This window comes from Cupressus sempervirens, chromosome 11 (assembly GCF_028749045.1).
Source record: "Cupressus sempervirens isolate cs-2001-9-10 chromosome 11, ASM2874904v1, whole genome shotgun sequence".
Taxonomy (NCBI): domain Eukaryota; kingdom Viridiplantae; phylum Streptophyta; class Pinopsida; order Cupressales; family Cupressaceae; genus Cupressus; species Cupressus sempervirens.
Window position 1 is genome coordinate 156176351 of NC_143128.1, and position 24303 is coordinate 156200653.

Here is a 24303-nt window from a genome sequence, read left to right on the forward strand (position 1 = left end):
GATAGTGATTTGTGCTTTTACCTTGAAATATTTAATATTATGTGGGGCAAGGGATGGATCCAAATTTTATGGGCCAAGCCAACTCCTTGAAATACCTAAGCGAGATAGTGTTGTGCTTGGCTAGAAATTGATCCAAGGAGAGAAGTTTATTTGTAAGGGTGAATTGATTTGACGAGGAATTTTTTTAGGGAAGGCTAGAGGATGGAGTAAAGGTCCTTTAATTGCAAGGAGAAACTCTAAAATTTTCTAGGAAGTGAGTGGCAGTTGATTTTCTCTTAACTGGTTAAGATTGTGACTATACCCTAGAAAACCCTTAAAAATAGGGTTAGGGAATCAAATAGGAGTTGGGGACCTTCAACCTCAAGAATCTTGAGGCCTTTAGAAAAGGGTATCATTATTTGAAGTTTAATTGTAGTCTTCTTGAGGGAAGTTTTGCACAAAACCAAAATTAGTCAATGAGGAGGGCTAATTGAATGCTACTAGACGTAATAGGGCATTTTCAAGGATTTGAAGGGATCGTATTGTAACCTAATGAAAAAAAGTGAGAAAAAATGGATGGAAAGAAGTCCAAGACACCCTAGAAAGAGCCTCCAACCCTTGCAAGAACAAGTGAACCAATAAGGAGGCCTAGAATGAAGTCCAAGTTAATGAGGAAGCTTGAATAGATAGGGTAGCCAAAGGGAAAATATTTTCTTAGTTGAACAAAGGTAACTTGTGTGAGTAGGGGATATGTAGGATTTCTTATCCACTAGTTATATTACCATAGACTACTCCTATCATTTTGATCTCTTGATACTAGACCTCAACTCTATTATGCTACTTAATAATGAACTAGAGATGGTTATTTGGGATGATAGTTCTAGTGGCTCCTATTCCATGGATTTAGGGACTTGTTCTCTTAAAATTCTAATCTTTCTATCCCTTTTCTAGGCTAACATGTAGAAAAAATATCTTATTGCAAAAAATAATATCTTCCCTTCTCTTGTTCTTTAGAAAGAGATCCTTGTAATAAACAATCTAATAAAAAGTGGCATGTCTTTTCTAATAGATCTTTTCTTTATGAAGGAGACTTGGAATCAAAGGATTGTATCTATTTACAGTGTCCTTATTCTTGGGAAACTTGGATGTGTCTCTTACAATATAGGAATCTTTAATGGATTTTTCCTATGTTGGTGAACAATTTTTTGTTTATGTGCTTTGATTATTTCATAACTATCCAGAAAGGATTATGGTGGTTGTTAACCCCCCATGTATTATGGAACCTCTAGAAATAAAGAAACAATAGAGCCTCCAGGGATGCTACTATAAGTTCATCATTGCTAAATCCTAAAATCAAACTCAATGTAATAAAAAAAATCATAGCAGGTTCAGAGCTAAATTGGATTTTGAGATGGAAAATTTAGCTCATATAACTTAGATCACTAAAGAGATAAATAAAGATAAAATATAATGTTAGGTGGGATAGACCTATAGAATGGGTGGAGTAAATTGAATTTTGATAGGACAACCAAGGGGAACCTGGGGTCTTCTAAATATGGATCTATGATTTGTAGTCAACTTGGTAATATAGTCAACGCCATGGAGGTTTTTCTTGGTAGTCAAACCAACCACTTAGTGAAAGTATTGGATCTTCTCCATACTTTGAGGATAGCATACAATAGTAGCTTCAAGTGGTTTTGGATAGAAGGATATTGTCTAAATATTATAAACTACTTACAAAAAAGGTTGAAGCTTCATGGCTGATTCATTATATATTGTTAGACCATTTTTTTCTTATTAGTACTCTTGAAAAAGTGGTAATAAGAAACATATACAAGGAAGCAACCAATTTGGTAGATGTAATTGCTAACATCATTGTTTCTAGTGCATTTTACATAATTTGGAATGAGTATATATTAGGTTACAAAAACCTCAAAGCTATAGTTGATCATGACAAGATTCTATGTAAAGTTAGAGCTTTTAAAAATCTGGTTATAAATGAAAAGTATGCATTGGTACATGAAGTCTAATAATCAGTGTACTTATATCAAGTTTGGAAATCAAAATTGAAAACATTTTCACATTTTGTGGGTTTTTTTCATTTTATGTTTTTGTTTACATTTTTCTCTATTTTTAGAAAGAACTACATTCTAGTTTCTATAGCATTTGAAAAAATTGCCAAGGTATCACCATAAGCAGAGAATTGCAAAGAGTGGAAAAAATAACTAAAAGTTTTAAAGAAGTTGGAAAAAGGTGGTATGCTTGCATATATGAAAAGCATGACACATCCCAAACTAAAAACTAGTGAAGTTTTCAATAATGACTAAAAGGTGGGTATAGTGATTCTTGTTGTGCAGAGTCTCAAACTTGATATCAATATTATGGCTTTGATAATGAGTCTTAACAAAAAAGGTATAAATTTCTACTCTAATAACTACATTTTTGAAGAAGCAATTAGTAAATTTCTTAAGGTTGAGGATGGTACTCTAGCTAGGGAAAGAGGGGGAGGGGGTTAACAACTTCTTCTGTCAACAAATTGTTGAAACTTGTTCTTAAAGTTCTAATTGAATACATTACTTGTAATGGGAGGTATGATATGCTGGGATAATGGTTGTTTCACACATTACATAATTGTTATTATATTGTATTATTTAATTTTATTCTATTATATTGCACCAAGGAGCACCTAGATGAACATGGATCATGTAAATATTCTCATGTGATATATTTGATGAGTTATATTGTAACCTTGTGATAATATTTAATGTAATTATTTAATATAGGAAAAAATAGTTAAATGTCCAATATTTAATGTGGGTTCAATGGGTTAGTTAGCACATGGTTTATGTAATACCACTTGATGGTTTTGTGGGACTTGCTACTATATAAGTAGCCATAAGGGTAGTTGTAGAGACAATACAAAAAAAGACAAAAGACAAGAGTTGAGTGGGACAAGTCTTGAAAAGATGGAAAAGGGAGAATTTCTAAAGGATGGAAGCATGTCATGGGATGTGTGGATTCATGCTTGTTCACATTTATTGCTTGGTTGTGGCTATGGCTTTTAAGGATTCCATGGTTTTATTGCAATGTTGTTTCTTGTCGAATAATAAATGGTGATAGATGTTTTTGGAGGCCAAGTCTTTTCCCTCAGTGAGGGTTTCCCATGGTATATTTTATGTAACATTAATTTTGGTAAGTTTTCTATGCTCTTACATATGGATTTCAATTCCAAATTTATTTCAGAGCTAGGTTGTGTTGTTCTAACTCTGGATTGAATCCATGGGAATACATGCGAGGGTAAAAGAAAGGGCATGATATATCTTTTTTTCTATTTTTCTTTCAAGTCTCCTTACAAGTGGTATCAGAGCTAGGTTGTGTTCTTCTAACCCTAGATTGAATCCATGGGAATACATGAGAAGATAAAAGAAAGGGCATGATATATGATTTTTTTATTACAAATCTAAGGGTTTTGGATTTTCTTTTATAATGAGATGTTAGCATATTTTTGGGCATGTAAAATTTTTGGTCGAAAGAGTTTTACGAATGATTCATTTAAATGATGAATTTATTAGGGAGCTTGCATAAATGACCTCCTAGGAAAAATAGACCTCACCATTGGATCTGGGTAAGTTTTTTCATAAATTTTGATATATAATTTACCCTAGTTTTGTCATGTTTATAGAAAATGTATAAGGTGTTTAGTTTCAGCATATAATGGTCATCAAATTTAATCTTGTTAGAATTATCATCACCAAAAAGAAAAAAAATTGTAGTGAAAATTATTTTTAAAAAAACACTATTTTTGTAAAGCAACGATAAATTTCTCTTAGGATATTAGATTTTAGACATCCTATAGGCATTGGAAAGAAATTTTTTAGAACTATAATTTAGTGTATGTTTAGGTCTGTGGTTTTCACATGTTTTAATATTTTATATGCCCAAAACTTAGATATTATTTATTTTGAACACAAATTAGTGCATAACTTGATCATCTAGAGTCATATTTTGGACTTTGAGTAGTCAAAAAAAAGTTCTTGGAGAGCTTTATACATTGGTTCAGATGTGGTGTAGGTTTAGTATGATTTATTTAGTGATATATTGATATAAATGGTTAATTAAAAATATATTTACTATGGTTATATTATAAGTTTATGATATTATGTATTTTGGTGATTTTGATTTGATGTCATTGTATATTTCATTCATATTTCAAATTGGTCTCATGATGATATAGTTATCAGTATTTATTTTGGATATGTATGATGAGTTGTTTGGTCTACAAGTTGTCTAGTGTTGTAAGTGATCTACACTTACATGTTGCATTTATGGCTTGGACATGGGTTGTCTTTTCCCATTAATGTTTCATTATTGATGCATATTCAGCTTTGTTGCTTGGATTTTGGTAGTTTATGTCCTAAGTCACATAATTTTCTTATTTATCTTTATGTATAAGAGATGAGATGTTGTTACTAGGTAAAGTCATGGTGGAGGATTGTGGCTGACTATTTTATAATGACAGGGTGGACACATTGAGAGCTAGTTACTCAGTTCATTAATGTGATCGTGGTACTATTAATTTTGGTCTTACATGATTGGATATATAGGTACATTTTTTACATTTGTTGATTGGGATTGTTTATTTGGTTATGGTAGCATATCTTCTTGGTTGAGGATAATGGTTATTTGGTTTCTTTTAAGGAGCTCATGATGTGCACTTTGAGTTCTTTAAAATTTTGATGCCTTGGTTTATTCTTGTGGTTAGAGGAAGGTTTTTCATCATGATTTCATGATACCTTGGATACATAGTTTAGTGGAATCTTGTGAAACTAATGAGGTGGTACTGTAAGATTTTTTCATAGTTTGGTTTGCATCTTCTTGATTTTGAGATCTTTGTTTCACTTGGTACTAACACTTTGGTTGTGTGAGTGAAGACCTAGGGGATCTTCATGTAGGAGATAGATTTTATAATTGCATGGGTGATTTGATACCATGGTTGAGTGGGATTTTTTTTGCATTGACATATTTATTGACTATTTATAGATGTTGGAGGTTTGTCTTAGATTATATTGTTGTAGAAATGCCTTTCACATTTGCATGGTGCACTTGTTATCTTCATGGTGTGTAATTATGGTTAGAGCTTGAGGAGTCATGGGGTTCTTAGTTATCTTCATTGTGTGTGGAGATAGTTCTTCATGGCATGTGGAGATGGTTTGGAGATGGTTGCATCTTTAGGACTCACAATGTTTTTTTGTATAAGTGTGGTTTATTCTTTCATTTGACATTTTATCCTTGGTATTATGATGGTTTCAAGGTTATGTGAGGTATACTTTTGATACACATTTAAATTTTTGAAATGTTATGGTATGTTCGTATGAAGTGTATTATCCCTTTGCTTGAGATGGTTTAGATCATATTGTCAAGTTTATGTTCCTGAGGCAATGGTTGGAACTTTGACATTGGTCTTGGTATAGTTTCTTGGTATTGAGTACATTGATCATTTGATGGATACTTCATGATATTGCTATGTTTCATTTTGAGTTGGCATGGATTTATTGTTTACAGGTTCTCATGCATTCTTAGAGCTAATAGTGATGTTGGTTTCTCTTGTGATTAGAGAAGTATTTGCTAGGATAGTTGATTGTTTTAGAAGGAATTTTGAGAAACAATCACTTGATATTAATTTGAGAGGAGAATCTTCTTAGATTGGTCATGGTTAGAGACTAGGATATCTTGATGAGCATTCTCATTCCCCACTCTTTGTTCACTCATTGTTTACTACTTGAGAGGTATATCTCATTATTTCTCTTAGGTGCATTATCTTTATTCTTGTCATTCATGGATATGGATCTTGAGCTATAATATGTGAGTTAGGTTTGGAGGTTTCATTTTAAAGGTGGATTAGCATTGGTGATTTCCTTGCGCATATTTTTTTTATAGTGATTGAGTTTGGAATGTGGTTTTAGATTGGGCATATTCCTTGGATTAGGAATGGTTTTGTAGGATTTGAGCAGAAATGCATAAAAAATCCACGAAGCCCAAGAAAACCTATCATGGAGAAGAAAAAGACAACAAGAGGCAAGGATTTGATTTGAAAAGCTTAGATGAAGAAAAATATTATTCAATGGATTCAATGAATTACAAAGAGATCAATCCTTATAAAGTAGATTGAAACTCGAAAAGGGTAACCTAAAGCCTAAAAAAGCTAGGGTTACACATTATAATTAATAAAATATTAATTATATGCACCTACAAGATAGCTTAAGAAAACTAGAGTAATAGGAAACTTATTTAAAATTAAATCAAATTGATTTAATTAATAAGTGTAAACAAATAATTACTCTAACACCCCACCCCCCTTGAGTGAAGCTTAGGAGGGAAGCTAACCTAGCACAGCTATGAAAGCAGAAAAATGGGTCCCAGCAATAAGGCCTGATTAGGTACCCAATACAAAAAAAATCTCTATGAAATGGAGAAATAGAGAAAACCACATGGGAAAAACCCTACGCCAAAAAGATATAGCAAAGAATGTTCTAGAAGAAAGGAACAAAGAGAGATCAAGAAGAGAACCACTGAAGCATGAAAAGCTGCAAAACTCTATCAAAAAGTATTGATTTCTAGAACCTCTATAGAAATATAAGGCACAAACTGAGCGTTTTTATATGGTAGATGATCCATCTCATCGAAATGCATAGGTAGCTAGTTGCTACAATCGCCTAGTATGTAGGATCAAGTACTAAATACATAGCTCAAACTAATGAAGCATTGAACCAAGGAAGCATTAGAACCAGACATATAACAACCCCTTAATGCAGATGAGGTGAGGTGATAGACAACTGAAAAGGTGGGCCAAAAATATCCTACAACAAAGGAACCAAACACATTGAGAGTGAGGTATAGACACATATAAAGGCACATGTTACCAACATTACATGAGGCAAAAGAGGAAGAGGGCACATAAGCGGAAAAAAACTATCCCCCCTATGGAACTTTATAAAATAGTGCGAGTACAATGAATCACAATGATGAAAAGGATCCCAAAACACAAGAAGTGGCACTTTATCTTAGTGTGTTTGCATAAAGATGCTTACAATGAATATCAACAATGATCATAAAAAGCATAAGATACGTACAACAAAAAGTACAACCCAAAACAAGGCATCTGAAGCAACAAAATTGATCCCTAGACCTGAAACAGCCAGGATATCCACCAGAATGAAAAAATGCATGAGACTAAATAAAACGTTCCTAGAGTAGAATCTAGAACAACAACTAGCATCACTAGAAAGAGCATAGAAACATCTTTCCAATGATATAAAGTAGTCCAGAATCAAAGATCAGATGCTCAAGATACACCTCCCAGAGTGCAAAATAGAACATCTGATTTTGACAACAAAAATAGGAAACCAAACTGCATCAAAACCCAAAAACACCTATACCAGCATCTCCATCTCGGAACTAGCTTTTCGGCACATTTTTTGGATTGAAAAGATAAATCTGTATGCTCAAGTTACGGAAAAAAATCTAGGGCCTCCAGAATGCATGAAAAATTATTATTTTTAATTAAAAGAATAAAAAACTCCACAAAATGTGCCACCATGATGAGTGGTAGCTGACCAGTGTAGGGGTGGATTTTCTAGTGGCCACAGTGGTGGGTAGGAGGTGCCACTGGTAGAAAAGGCTACTAAGCGGTAGCGGTCACGGGGAGTTGCTACGATCAGCGGACAGCCGGTAGTTTACTGCAGGTCGTTACCTCTAACTGCTAGTCGTCGTGGTGATCGCAGATAGTTTTTTAAACCATTGTGGTGAAAAATGCCCATTTTTCAAAAACAAATTGTGATTTTTTTGCAATTTTCTACCTTGATATGTGTGCCAAGGGTCGTATGTCCCTATCGAGCAAAACAAATTTGCCTCCCAAATCAACATTGTCCAAATCAGACAAATTTTATATCAAAATGGGGGTTTTGATGCCTTTTGAATCCATCCGATATGTCCGTTTGGCCTCAAACTGCTCTAAAATTTGGTGACTCCCTTGTTTTCTTACAAAAACCCAAAAAAACTCTAGATTTGATCTGCCAAACCCTTGTTCTCCCTTTTTCTTGAAACACCAAACAAACTACAGTAGATCTGGCTTTAATACCATGTAGGATTTGAGCAAAAATGCATAACAAATCCATGAAGCCCAAGAAAACTTGCATGCATAAATCCTATCATGGAGAAGAAAAAGACAAGAAGAGGCAAGGATTTGATCTAAAAAGCTCAGACAAAGAAAAGTATTATTCAATAGATTCAATGAATTACAAATAGATCAATCCTTATAAAGGAGATCAAAATCTGAAAAGAGTAACCTAAAGCCTAAAAAGCTAGGATTGCACATTATAATTAATAAAATATTAATTATATGCACCTACGAGATAGCATAAGCAAACTAGAGTAATAAGAAACTTATTTAATTAAATTAAATTGATTTAATTAATAAGTGTAAACAAATAATTACTCTAATAGGTTATTCCTTGGTTTATGAATTTGATCTTCTTATGAGAAACTTACATCCATAATTGTCTATCTAGTATGGTGTGGGTGTTTTTATGGCTTATTATTGTGGTTTAATGGAGGAGTTTATACTTCATAGTTTAGATCTAGAGGCCTGTGTAGGGCATGATATAGGTTATGATTTGCATGGTTTTTCTTTGACCTTGGTTGTCTTTTTGGATGCTCAATTTCACATACATTGGATTTGATATTTATTGTAGATTGTGATCAATGGTTTGTGCTCATGTATGTCATGTGAGAGATGGAATGATTATTCCTTTAACTCTTTCTTTTGTTGGTTGTACAGAACTTGAGATAGCATTGTGGATTTTTTCTTAGAGTTATTCAACCAAGTTATTGGTTTATGTAATGTTGGTGTCCTTGATGTTATATAGATTTACTTCTATCAGATGTTATAAGTGGATTTGTTACAATTTTGACATTATCTTTTGTAATGGAAACATTTTGGTATATATGTGGTAGGTATTTCTCTTGCATCTTCTGATTGCAGGTTATATATTGGATATGTGAATGATATGAGATTCACTTTTTGTATGTTTGGATGTGTTAATACTTGGATGGGTTGACACTTGTTGTGGGTGTTACTTTAGCTATGGATATTTGAGAGCTACGTATACATGTGATCACATTTGGATTAGGTTTTTGCTCTTGACATTTCAATTGCTACCATCTTTTAAGATATTCTAATTTGATAGGTTGGGTGGTTTTCTCTTTGGATGGCTTCTATGTATGTCATGTGGTAGTGGCATAATAGGAGGTGAGATGATTCATGTTCAAGATGCTCAATACTTTGATTTTTTTGTGGGTACCATGGTGGAGCACATGATCTACTTTGATCCATGATGGTATGTGTGCTAGGATGAATTGTTTCCTTATTCATTTATGTGGCTACAAATTAACCCTATGCAATTTATATAAGTGGGAGATTATTGAGATAATGGGTGTTGCTCACATTGCATAATATTATCATATCATATTATATTATATTATTATGTAATAGTGCACCTAGGAGCACCTAGATGGATGTGCAACATGTAAAAATTCCTATGGGATATACTTGATTAGTTGTATTATAAAATCATGATAAAATTTGACATAATTATTTGATATTGGAGAAAATAATATTAAATGTGGGTTCAATAGGATAGGTAGAACATGGTCTTAAGACATGATTTATGTAATATAACTTGGTTGTTTTGTGGGACTTTCTTCTAGACAAGTAGGCACTAGGGTAGTTTCAAAGATGACATTTTAAAAAAGGACAAAAGGACAGAGTTGAGTGAGACAAGGCTTGTCAAGTTAGCTAGGGGAGCATTTGTGAAGGTTGGAAGCATAGCATGGGATATGTGGATTCATGCTTGTTCACTTGGATTGATTGGTTGTAGCTATGGTTTTAAAAGATTCTATGGCTGTATTGCAATGGTGTTTTTTGTTGCATAATATATGGTAATGGATCCTTTTAGAAGCTAGATTTCTTTCCCTCAATGAGGGTTTCCCATGGTATATCTTGTATTGCATTTTTGTGGGCATGTTTTATATTCTCTTACAGGTGGATTTTAATTATATATTTATATCAAATCTATTATGGGTCATGTGGAAACAATTATACTTTTCTTGTAAGTTTCCTAACATAAAAGGGCTCATAACTACCATTTTGTTTTTCATGATCATTTTCACCATAAAATTAGGGTTGGTTTCCCTTTCTAGTTGTTTTCTTTACTTTCTCATAGCATCAAAGAGTGCAACGAGAAACCCAAAAAACCCATTCTTCAAGAATTTTTATTGCATTTAATTTTTGAGTTTATGACAGATTATGTAAATGAATATCTCCCTTTACCCTTACCTATTAAAAGAGAGAAGAACCCTAAAACTCCTTCTAGTAGAAAAGGAAAAGGAAAAAGGCTAATGGGTGAAATAAGAAAGATAAAAAGGGTGTTGGCTAAAAGACTTAAAAAATAATGTAAGCTATAATGAAATTGAGTTCGATTCAAATGAAGTCTCTAACGATAAAGGTAATAGTCTAGTAATAGAGGAGGAAGTAGGGAGTGATTTTTCTAGTGGGTCAGTGGGAAAACTATTTCAAAAACCAATTACTTGTCCTTCCCACATTTGGGTTCATTCCAAGGAGATAAATGTTAGTTTCCATGAAAAGGTGGAGTGGGGAGGAAAAAACTTAGAAATTGGTGAAGAAAAAGAGGAAAATGAGAATGCAAAGACAAGGGAGGGAGAAGATAAGTATGAGAAAGAGGCCCATTTTTATAAATTTTTTGAGAATAATGTGTCTCATGATGTATTTATTGATATTGAGAATTCCTGTCTCAATACAGCCCCTGAAGAGTCCAAGGAGAAAATTGGGAAAAATAGAGAAAGGCATCTCACTATTGAAAATACTATGAGTGTAGAAGAGCACTACTTTAATTTGTTGGAATAAAAGCTAAAAAGAATTGATGTTCAGGCTTTTGTTGGGGTGCTTCAAATTAAAAAAGTGATTTCAATGTACAGTTTTAGAATAGAGCAACAAACATTCAACTCTATTAAATATCTTAATATTAGTTACACAACCCTACATTATATATTGGAAGAAATTGAGAACATGTTGAATGGGGAGGCAAGCAATGATTAAGTTGGTGATAATGTGGAAGAGTAGATTCATGGGTTTGTGAGAAAAATTGAGAATTTGGAAAGAAATACTTCCATGGTGATCAATAATAAGAAGAAATTGATGGAAGCCTTGGTGGAAAAAATAAAAAAAATTGTTAGAAATGTGGATATGCTAGAGGAAAACATGATGGTCTTGGACTTAGATGAGGATAAGGGCATGGAAGAGACTCCAAATAAGAACTCAAGAAGGTTTTCTACATGGAATATGAAGACAAGGATGAAGGAACAAATTAAGGAGAATGTCAAAGCTATTGGTGAGAAGATTAAAGAAAAGGAGGAGATGAAACTAGAGCCAATCCAATGTTGGATTATTTATCTACTCTATGGCTGCTTCTTCTTTTTTTTTCTTAATCTATTGATAGCCATTTGTATTTTGTGTCAATTCTTGTCTCTACCTTTCACCTAGTTGTTTGTTTATGTCAGTTGTCTAAGGTCATGCATTGTTGTTCCAACACCATTCTTTATGTTAAAGTTTTATTTTGTAATATTTTTTTTTGGTTTTGGGTCCCCTCTAAAAAAAACATGTTTATGCCCTTAATCAATTTGCTCTAGAACATCTTAACATTATGACCTAGTATCCAAGTATATATTTGTAGTAATGCATTCTATAGAAGGAGAACACATGTAAAAATACAAACGCAATAAACATATTTTGAAACTCACATATCTTTGATTAGTCAACCCCCTTCTACATCATTTGGAAACTTCTTAAATAACTAAAAACTCTCTAAATTCAAAAAATTAGAAAATTTTCTTTTTGGTAGATTTTAACAAATCCTCAATTTTTTAAATTTATGTAACCTTCAAGATTAACTCCTAAAAAGATGAAAATAAAAATGGACTTTACTTAAGCTATGGAAATTTGACTTGCTAGCTAATCTTCAAGTTTGGAAATATCCATTTGAAGTTATTACAAAAAACAAAGTCTAAGAAACACACAAAAATTATGACAATTGAGTTTTGGGGGTCTAAATGGATTTTCTGGGACCTAAAAATTTAAATTTTCTAGTCAAAATGGAAAAGAGATGATTTTTTGGGCCATCAAAATCCTTGTTAGAAACCCACTATAAATATTTGAGAGAAAATCCCAGTGTAAGTCAAAAGTTATGACTCTAGAAAGTTGATGCATCATTCTCCCCTTCTTGAAAGAAGCAAAGGTCCTACAAGTGGTTGTCTCTGAATTGCTCTAACTTTATCAAATCTAACTAATTACTTCCCACTAAAATAAATATAGACTCTATGTTTTAGGTAACCCATCCCACTATATCAAGAATCTATTATACTGGCCATGCATTGTGAAGGTAGTCTGCTTGTCAAGAATTTTAGCAATCTTTTTCTTCTTCTTATTGGTAAGGTGTTTTTGCCAATCCACTATGTGTACATTATTTGTATTTGGAACATCTCCATGGAATGTGTATATATCAAACACATTAAAAATAGGGGAGATGTCAAGATTTTCTAGTAAGCTAACCTCATAAGTACTATCATTGATCTTTTTCATGATTTTGCAAGCCCAATAGTTGTATACTTCAATTTATGATATGTGCCTATAGGAAGCCATTGACACCTCAAGTAAACCATTAACAAGTCACCTACACCAAATATTTATTGTCTTTAAGTAGCATCCATAGCAATCGTGTAACTCACATTACTATCCTACAACTTTTGTCTAATGTCATGTTGGAGCTAGTGAAGGTGTTTAGCAAAATCAAGTTCATCATCACTAATTTTTTCTCCCAATGGAAGTTACAGAAGATCTACAACACCTTGATGGTTTTTAACATAGATAATTTGAAATAGATATTCATATATTGATCTATTAACATAAATATAATAGGAAAAATTTTCCTTGAGCAATGCCATGTCCCATTGTTTAGGTTTCTCACCCATAATGGAGTTTAGAAGATTTACCAAGCACCGATTGACTACCTCTATTTTTCCATCAGTTTGAGAATGATAGGAACTACTAAACTATAATTTCGCTCCTTATTTCCTTCAAAGAGTCTTCCAAGAATGACTCAAGGCCTTAGTATCTCTATCAAAGGTAATGTTTTTTGGACCATGTAAATGAACAACTTTTGAAAACAATAATTCCTCTATTCTAGTTGCATCATTATTCTTTTTACAAGAAATAAAGTGGACCATTTGAAAAATATTATCAATAGCCAAAAAAATACAATCATTACCATGTTGAGTGTGTAGAAGCCCCAATACAAAATTCATGCTCAAGTCAGTCCATGGTTTGGTGGGTACTAGTAAAGGAATGTATAATCCTATATTCTTTGAATGTCCTTTAGCCACTTGATAGATTCTTCACCTTGCCACATATTTAGCAATGTACCTCTTTGTCTTGGACTAGTAATACTTACCTTCAACTAAGTTTATTATTTTGTCCTTTTAAAAGTCTCCAACTAGTCCACCACTATGAAATTCCCTGATAACATTTTCCCCCATAGATCTGCCTGGTATACATAGCTCTTTACCTTTAAAGAGGAAGCTATCATGCATAAAATATCAACATTCACATGATCAAACTTACTAGAAGATGAAGGCTTTAGTTTTTCTATAGTTTTCAAGAAATCATGATTAGTTTCATACAAGGCCTTAATAGCATCAAAACTAGTGACTTCACTTTCCATTTTCATTAATAGTGTACCATGCCTACTCAAGGCATCAGTAACCTAATTTTGTTTTCTACACTTATGTTTTGGAACAAAGGTATATCATTGTAAGAAAGATACCCACTTGGCATGTCATCTATTCAACTTCTTTTGTTTTTTCACATATTTTAAAGCAATATGATTAATAAATAGAACAAACTTTTGTTGGACTAGATAGGACCTCTAGTGTCTTGATTCTTGAAAAATAGTGTAAAACTCTAGATCATAGGTAGAATAATTCTCTCTCAATCCATTCAATTTCTCTCTAAAGAAGGGTAGATGCTTATCTTCTTGGCTAAGAATAGTGCCTTTCCCAACATGTGAAGCATCACACTCTACTTCAAAAACTTTGTAAAAATTTGGAAGTGTCAATATAGGAGATTTAGTTACCTTTTTCTTCAAGAATTTAAAACTCTACTCAAATTCCATTGTCTATGTGAATTCCCTTCCTTTGGTATAGTCAATTATGGGTGCTATAATGCTACTAAAATTTTGGCTATACTTTTAGTAGAAATTTTCCAACCCATGAAAAATTATTAATTCTATTATACTAGAAGGACTAGGCCATTCTAGGATTTCTTTTACCTCTTCAAGATCCATCTAAACACTAGCTTGAGAAATGACAAAGCCTAGAGAGGTCAAACTAGTTTGCAAGAACCTACACTTCTTCAAGTTTGCAAAGTGATTCTCACTAGTAGAATTTTTCCATATAAATGACCACATAACCAAAAACTTTAGTCACAAGACTAAAATTTATGGTCACGTGACTAAAATTGATCAAATACAAGTAATGTTTTAAAATTTATAAGAATAAATGACTGATTTGGGCATCTGGTAACAAGGTTAGACAATTATAAGTGACTAAATAAATGATCAGATAAATGATTAAATAATTGGTCAACAAAAAAAATGACTAAATAAATGAAAAATTATATTTATAAATCATTTTAATGTATAATTTATTTTTTTTAAATTTTTATCACTCACTGATGTATTTTTTGTCTTTTCAACACATCATTATCAATTAACTTCCTTGAATGCCTTCTAAACTAATATTGAACTAGAAAGAAACTCAAAATCACCCCAATCTACATTCAAAATCCTTAAAATCTATTTATGAATTCCTAAAGAATTAAATAAAAACCCTCAATACCCTAAAAAAAGAACTCCATGTATATCTTTTCATATCAAAAATATTTATTATCAATTAAGTTTTTTATGTTAATCTCAAATTTTTTTTGACAAGTGAGTGTCTATACACTTAAGTCATTTACTTAGTTCATGCTGAAAAAGTAACAAATGCCTAGCACAACACATAAGTTAGAGCATGCTAATTAAATAATGAGTACCAAGTCACTCATGTGCCGAGTCACTTAAGTGCCAAGTAGATAGTATGTACTGAATGATTCAAGAGCTAAGAAAGTAGTGCATGCTAAGTCACTTAGATGCCGAGTGATAGGATTGAAGTCATAGTTAGTGCCGAGTACTAGGGACTACAAATTCTAAGTAACACAATTTTGACATAGTTATTTGCATTGGCACAAACTACTACATAAACCATTTTTTAGCTGACTTAAGGATTGTTTTATGATCTTTTGTTGATAAGGATGAATCCTAAGTATGAATTCCTATGCACCAAATCAAAAAAATAGAAGGTGTAAGTGGCAATATGTGTATATCACAACCATTGATTCATAACCTAATCCTAAGTCACTTAGGTCTTAAGGAGGACAGACACTAAATGTTTTAAGTAGAGAAAAAGTGAGAAGCAGAGAGGAGGGTTTGCATGCACAAACAAGAAATTCATGGTGACCAAGGTACTATGATTTGAGTTACATTGTAGAATCAGTAAAAGGGGAATAGGGAAAGGAAACCGTGGACAACATAAAGACATCTGATTAGAAAAAATCAAGTATACATCAATATAGAGGTGATCTAACATCAAGAAATAGAGTGCTAATCTTAGAATCATTGCTAAGATACTCTAATAGGTGAATTAGTTAAATCTTTTAATAGAGTAGTTCTAATAGGTTGTATTGAAATCCTCTAACAAGATGCTTACTTAATTGTGAGTTAGAGTCCTTTAATCAGGAACACTACTAATCGGGTGTTGAAATCCTTTAACAAGGTAAGACCTAACAGTCTTTGTAAGCTTTTTAATAGGCTAGACCTTTCATAGGGTAGATCATGTTTCATGATCAAACATTATTACCTTCACTAGATACGCTTTATCATTGCACTGAAGACTTGTGGGTGTCATTCCCACCCCATTTTTACCTTCTCATTGGAGAGTTTCTGGGTAATCATATTTTGTGTCATACATGTGTGAATGCTTTTAAAATTGTTTACATATTTTAGAGGTATATGATTTATATGGTATTTTAGTTTACTTGTTATATTTTGAGATGGATGTATTTTGAATATTTCTATGGGTAAAAGCTTGAAGCACTGATTCACCCCCCTACTCTCAAAGTTTACTTTTCCTATTGTATTCACAAAATTTTATAATTTCAACATACAATTTCTATTAAATTCATTGACTTGTGTAATAATGTGTTACACATAATCTCACCTAAATAAATATTTTGTACTCAGTTTCTTTCTAAAGAAAAGGGTCAATAATTATTATTTTCTGAAGAGATCAAACTGATTTTTTAAAGATATTATCATAATATATTATATGAAATTTGTACCAATCAAATTAGATCTCAACTCCTACTTATCCATTCATATTTCAAAAGAATTTAAAGATTATTTTAAGAGAGTAGATTTGTATTATCTCCACAATTTGATAGGGAAAAAATAAAAGCAGATTTTTTTAACAAAAGATTCCAAACCCATGTTCTACATTGAACATTGGATGTTTTCTTCCAGATAATTTATTTTAAAATATTTAAATTTTATGCAAAAATAAGCAAAATGTTTAAATTTTGTGTGAAAATAAGAAAAATATTTGTGTAAAATGTGGAGTATATTATCTATTTACCAAATTATCACCTAAATTACCTCATAAAAATTCTTCAACTAATTAATGATTTCTATTAAGTTTCACATTATTATCAAGACTTTTCATTGTAGAATAATTTTATTTTTTAAAGATTATTTCTAATTTATGTAAATATTTTTATGATGAATTGTAAAAACATAAATCAATTAAAACATTGTCAATTTAATTCTTTAAAGTATGATATATATATATATATATATATATATATATATATATATATATATATATCATTTTTTTAAATAAATTCCCAACCTACTCAATATATATAAATATATTAAATAAATATATTATAATAAGTTCGCTACAAGCTATTGTAGGAGCTTTTTGTATAATCACTTATTGTATACTATTGCAATCAGTTCTACTTAAGTTGTGATTAATTTTATTTATTTTAACCAATTACATTTCAGTATTTTTATTTTGAAGTTCCTTTTTTTATTTTTCTAATGTATATGAGAGAGTTTTTAAATTTCTAAAACCCCTAACATTATTTTAATTATAATAAGTTAGCTATAGGAGCTTTTTGTATAATCACTTATTGTATACTATTGCAATCAGTTCTACTTAAGTTGTGATTAATTTTATTTATTTCAACCAATTACATTTCAGTATTTTTATTTTGAAGTTCCTTTTTTTATTTTTCTAATGTATAAGAGAGTTTTTTAATTTCTAAAATCCCTAAAATTATTTTAATTCAATTTTATTGGCTGATACTTTGGGGTCTTATAGGGCGGATTTCATAAAGCATACCCATATTATGAGGCAATATTTTCGATAAGAATATATGAAAATATGAAATAGATCAAACATATTTTAATATATTTTCAAAATATTAATACTTTAAATGCTAACAATTTATAAAAACTAGAATGATTCATTTTTAAAATTATAAATTGAATATAAGATTTTTTAACATCTCAATATCAAAATATTAAAACTATAATTAAACTATATTATAGATTATCATTATCAATCAATAAATTCGTTGTCTTATAATTGATTTAATGTACTACTCTATCTAATTAAACTATTATAACTTGATGGCACTTGTTTTTATTATAGAATAGGTATCTTCGAAAGGGGTTTGTAAAGGTGGTAGAAGATGACCAAGAGAAATAAAGCTAATTACGAAGGACCTGCCACCACGCTTCGTGCAGAAAATGCTTCATGTTGTCATCACACATTGAACTGATAACGATTGAGCATATAGGCGTATATAGTGTCGATCTCTTCTAAAACTAGTTTTCATGTTGTCATCTCACATTGCTGAGGATATAGGCGTATATAATGTCAATCGCTTCTTCAACATAACTGGTAAAATCCTTGCCACAGTTAACGAACATTGTAGTTATTATTTTTAAGAAGCCCCCACCGCTACCATTTCAAAGGAGGATGTGAAAACGTTGGATGGGGAGTTCGTAAAGGTGAATCTATCTACAAATTTTGACCTTCTCTAGGTATGTCTTTCGATACTAAACAAGAAGAGCATCCATTATTGTTGAATGGTATTTAATAACAATATAAAATTATCCAGAGTTATGCATTTAGGTATAGACAATGTTAACCAAACACTAGGTATTTTAGCGGATTAATGCACACGGTGCCTATCATGAAAAATATATATTACTTACTATATTGTAAAATTAGGAGATCAATCATGTGAGTGATAATGTCTGCGCACTCTATTGATCATCTTAAGATCAAATTAATATAGACACAATTTTCATAGGACGGGGTTTTAAATTATACTGGATATTTGAAGAACATAATTGTAGCTTTGGGTATAACTTTTGAGGGCATTTGTCTTTCATAGGCTTCCTAGTATTGCATGTTTTTAATGATTCTTTAGGTATTTTTCCTTAAATTAATTATCTTCTATATTTTGATGATTAAATTCATACCGATTTTGAATGTATGAATATATTATTTTAAATATCTTAAATATGGAATTCCAATGTAACATAGTGAACCCTAGCCAAAAGCATTAAGGAAAAGACTTTCTTTAGTTTCCTTTGGAATTAAGATTGAAAAATCTATGTGGATTGCTAAATGTGCATGATGAGTACAGTAGGGAGATTTCACGTGTTACAAGAACAAAAATCATTTTGAGGTTGAAAGTAATAAGTGCCACAATTTTTAGTTCAGAAAAGAGCATAGTTATTCATTAAAATGCTTGACTTTATTACAATAACTACTTGTGTTTCTTAAAATAACTCAATATATATCTACATCATGAATAATTGTGATAGACTATCTTGGAGTCTCTGTGAAGCTTTGACTCTTCTAAATCTATCCTTCATAACAACAAATTCCACTCGTTGAAAAACTTAGTTGTTTTACAATTGCTCCATACCAATTCCACTTCACTCTGAATAAAAAATAATTGGAAGAATGAGAATCCCCTTGATTGATCATATAAATTTGAATGTAGTGCACCATGTATATACTAGACAAAGGCATGTCATTGAGTATTCAATTAGAGATACAAAACTAGCTAAGAATCTTGCAAACTTGACTTGTCCAAATAAGAAATCTATACCAAATCTATACCTCTAGTTGTCATACATTTCTTTTCCTTTAGTAACAATGAATGATGGGGTTATAACCAGTAAGGGCACCGGTAATTTCTCTTTTGGTGTATACATGAAGCTTAATTCTAGAAGAGGGGATTGTTAATGGCATCTATGGTGATGGCACACCATAATCTTAATACTCCACAAGTGTAAGTAGAAATAGTTTTCGTCTTCTGCTCAACATTGTATAAATTCCTTGGCGTGCTCTTGTGGCCTACAGAGGTGTGGATTTGTGTTAGTTTAAATATCAGGTAGGAGTTAAAATGTGAATTTGATTTTTTTATTATCTACAAACCACTATTTTGTACTGCCAATAAAACTGGAGCTCCTGTCCCCTCTAAATAATGGATTTGGTTATACATATTTGTGTTTGATGCACTTACAAGAAAATTTCCACTTAATTTTTGTTAAGTCATGAGTAAATCTTGACTCTTTGGCATGACAAGTTTTCTTAATTATGAAGTCATGCTAGTGTTCTCTAAATGTACAATAACTAAAAGGATATCAGTACATCGGTATCAACCTTTTGTTCATTCCAACAATAAATTAGGCATCCTATTTTTAAATTGATATGAAACTTTTATTGGAAATGTTTGAGCTGAATGGAAATGCAAGTATTATCTCAAGGTAGCAACAATCTGGAGATGTATTTACCAAATTACAAACTTGGAAAGATGTTCAAAATTGGCTCTTTTGGGAAAGTGAAGATTATAGAATTTACACTTAGACAAGAATAAGGTTTCCATAAAGATCCTTAATCTCACAAAGATAAGAAAAATGGATATGAATATGTCAACTCTGGGGAACTATTTGATTATATTATTGAGAAATGTCTATTACAGGAGAATGAGATCTGATGCTTTTTCCAGAAGATTATATCAGGTGTTGAATATCACCACAAAAACATTATAGTCCATTGTGTTCTTAAGCAAGGGAACTTGTTGCTAGATTTTAAATTCAATATTAAGATTATGGATTTTGTTCTGAGAAATGCTATGCATGTTGGAAATTTTCTTAGACAAAATTTGTAAGTCCAAATTATGTTGCACCTAAGGTTATCCTGGGTAAGCTATATGTGAGTATTGAGTTGGATGTATGGAGCTATGGAGTTATATACTATGTACTTATTTATGGCAGTTTATCTTTCGACAATGAGAATATTACAAATCTCTTCAAGAAGATTAAGGGCAAGTCATTTTTCATTTGGAGCAAGTCATTTGATTCGAAGGATGCTTGTTATAAATCCTATGAAAAGAATGAATATTTAAAAAAATTGTGACCATCTATTGTTTCAAGAAAACTTTCACGCTATTTAGTTGTTTTTCATCTAGATACAGCTCAACATGCAAAGAATATTGAGGAAGAAATTCTATAGGAAGTGATAAAAATGAGGTTTGAGTGGAATCAAATGGTAGAATCTCTCAGAATGAGAATTCGGAATAAGGGTATAGTTGCATATTATCTGCTGCTAGTCAATCGGTGTTTTATTTCCAGTGGTTACCTCGGGGCTGAGTTTCGAGAAGGAATGGAAAACATGCTGCAGTTTATAAGAAACGGTAATCTAGTTTCAATTACGAGACACATAATTCCTACTTTATTTTACTAGGAAAGTTCTTCAAGATCCCAATTTCCAGTTGAGATGGAATGGGCATTATTCAGTCTAGAGCACATCCTTGGGAGATAATGATAGAGGCTCTCAAAGAACTTCAAGAATTTAATCTTCGATGGAAGAAGATAAGAAATCAAAATACAAAATATAGGTGGCTTCCGTATTGAATTTGGAATATTGATTCCTCTGTAATAATCACAAAAATAATATTTTTCAAGATACAATAGAAAATGATCGTATAAGCTCTAGATCATCACTCAATGTTGCCAACTTTGAAGTGCAACTTTACAAGACTAGACAAGATAAATTTAATCTTTATCTTCAAAGGGTTCAAGGGCCTCATTTACTCTTTCTTGATCCATATGCAAATTTTCTTTCACAACTTATAGTATTATATCTATGAAACCTCTAGAAAATTTTAATTATTTCCTTCATCTTTGTTGAACATTTAATGTTCCATAAATATTTTATTATTTTCACTTGAAATCTAAAAATCTTCACTACAAAAGTGGGCATTAAAACTTGTTTGGACAACAAAGAAAAAAATAGAGAAGAAATGAAAGGTGGCCTTTCCTATATTTGGATGATCTTTGATGACCACAGTTCATAGTGTTTGTCACATGCTTTCTCGTGGGAGTGACAAAGTAGAATATTTATTTCTATTTAGTGTCACTAATAAATTAGCTCATTTTCATGGTATAGCCACATTTTAACTTCTTAAAGAAAATTTTGATGGGTTTACAGTATAAATATAATTTCACGTACTTGGTCAAATGTTCAATAATATATATTCATCAAGTAAAGAAAAAGGATTAATCAAAAAGATGTATATACAATAGAGATCATTTAATTTGGTAATAATGTTTTCTTCTTTTTCTACCAAGAGGCACATTATGTAATCAATGATACTTTATTCAATCATGAAAGTGATCGGCAGCATTCACTTTTTCTGAATTCTAGCTTCAGCAAGCAATTTGCTGTGTAATCTTTTGTATCCTTCAGACCTGTAAAGAATTTTTGCAACTACCTGTTGTGACCGGCAGTCACCATCCCCCAAGCCTGGGACCCCTGTTTTTCTTAATATGCCAGCTTTTTCAGTATTTTGTGGAGCGCAAGTCAACAGAATCCAAGGAACGGTCAAACTGAAAAAAATCCCCGACTGTTTTAAAACTGCGCCTTCAACATTCCTTGCAGCGGGATTTTATGATAGTGGAGAAAGTTTTATGAAGGATAAAATCCTTCATTCAACAAAAAAACCCGCCCCGTAAATGTTGGAGCGCAGAGTCGGGTTAGTTGTTGAATGTTTGATTAAGGACAAAATCCTTCATTTGGGAAAAAGCCTGCCCTTGCAAATTTTTTTGAGCGCAGATTTGGGTTGGTAGTGAAATGTGTCTGGTGGATGAAGAATCCATGATTGCTATTAAACTGCGATGCACCCCTCTTTTTAAGTATGCTTTACTGAAGATTCTTAAAATTCATTGAAATTTAGAAAAAAAAAATCACCCAAATTTCAAAAAAATTGGAAAATTGGAAAATTGTTAAACATGGAAAGTGTGAAAATCTAAAATCTCACAGAAATTCGATATTCTTGAGGAAGAAAATCTGAAATCTCTGCGAAAAATCTGAAAAGTATAAAAAATCATGAAATATTGGGAAATTGGAGAAAATCCTCAAATTTGAAAAGAAAATTGATCCAAAAAGCAAAAGAATGAGAATTCCTCTGAATGGAAAAGTTGGATTTAGAAAAAAAGCACAAAGCGATTTTCTTACAAGGAGATTATTTTTTGGATTTACATAAAAAGAATTAAATATTAATTTATTGATACTTAATTTGGTTGTTTAAATAATAATCCAAAAAATAAATATTGGAGAAAAGTTGCAAAAAAATTGATTTTTCATTAAAACATGAAAATTAATTAAATATTGATTTTAATTGATATTTAATTAAAAAAAAAATTTAAAATCAAAATGGGAAAAAGGAATACTTAGCTTTATCTTGAAGCTAAAAGCATCAATAATAGCAAACTTTTTGAAACAAACAGTAAAAAGCAACAAGTGGCACAAAAGATGGAAACCTTGATGGCTAAGTAAAGCAACTTCCTAAGTTTAGCCTACAGCTTTAAAGATATCTTTTTGAGGGATGATTTATATAAGAAACCCTCTCATTCATTCCTTCTCACACAGGAATTTGAAAAGAAAATTAAGAATAGGAGTGAAATTCAAAAAGTTCAAAAAGAAGATTTTGGGAAAAATTCCAAAATTGTTGAGGAGTTTTGTAGAAATTCACAATAGAGGATTTCGAATCCTATCAAAAAGGAATTTTTTAGAAGTGAGTTGTGGAAAATTGCGTATTTCTCGCAGAAATATTAAAAAGTGAATCTCAAAAGGAGTATGGGAATTTTGGAAAAAATCCAAAATCTTTTTCTTATGGACAAGTTGTATCTATTTTTATACTTTCTTTACATAGTCTTATGTGTCTGGAGTCCATTTTTGTGATGAAATAATCAACAAAAGACGATTGAAAAAGAATATATCACATCATTCCAAGATTCCTAAGGAGATATTATGGTTCAACTTGCAGAGAGAATATAGTGACATGATCATAGTGTTGAGTCACATATTTGGCATGCCTCATTCTTATAGATTTGAATCTTGGATGTGGTATTTTGTTGAGCAGGTGATGGAGGAAGGTGACAGAATAGATTGGGCTAGGCTCATAAGTGACAATCTAAATGAATAGTTGATGAATCTAGAGCATACAAGGAAATTTTACATGAGCTCATATGTAATCTACATGCTAGCATGGAGAATTAATTATGAGGGACTACGATGCAAAGGACCGATTGGAAGCGAAATTCAACACCTCAAAGTCCATAAGTGCTACCCGCAGTTGCATTTATATTCAAAGGATGATTAAATGAGGGTTAATGATATATTTGCCATGCGCATAGTAAGAACACTACAAAAAAGGCCACATATAAGATTATCAGTGGGTGGGATGAAGTTGGTCAAAGAATATGGTTCTTGGTTTATTCAGTTTCCCACCTTTTCATACATCTGAGTTCAAGGATTCTCCATGGAGTCATACAAACTTCCTAGGTATCCAATGGACAAGATGGTCTTGGTAGAGCTTACTCGACAACTTACAGCCTATGACAAGATTCAAAAAGGAAAGAAGAAGTTGGGATTACAGTTCCCAATTTCCATAGGAGAAGAGCAAACTGAGGTATGCCCATGTCTAAAGGTTGTAGAGAGATAATCAAA

At 31.7% G+C, this 24303-nt stretch overlaps 1 pseudogene; it reads left to right on the forward strand.

The window, feature by feature from the left end:
* Positions 1–20038: 20038 nt before the first annotated feature.
* Positions 20039–21442, forward strand: LOC149528672 (SNF1-related protein kinase catalytic subunit alpha KIN10 pseudogene; annotated as a pseudogene).
* Positions 21443–24303: the final 2861 nt, after the last annotated feature.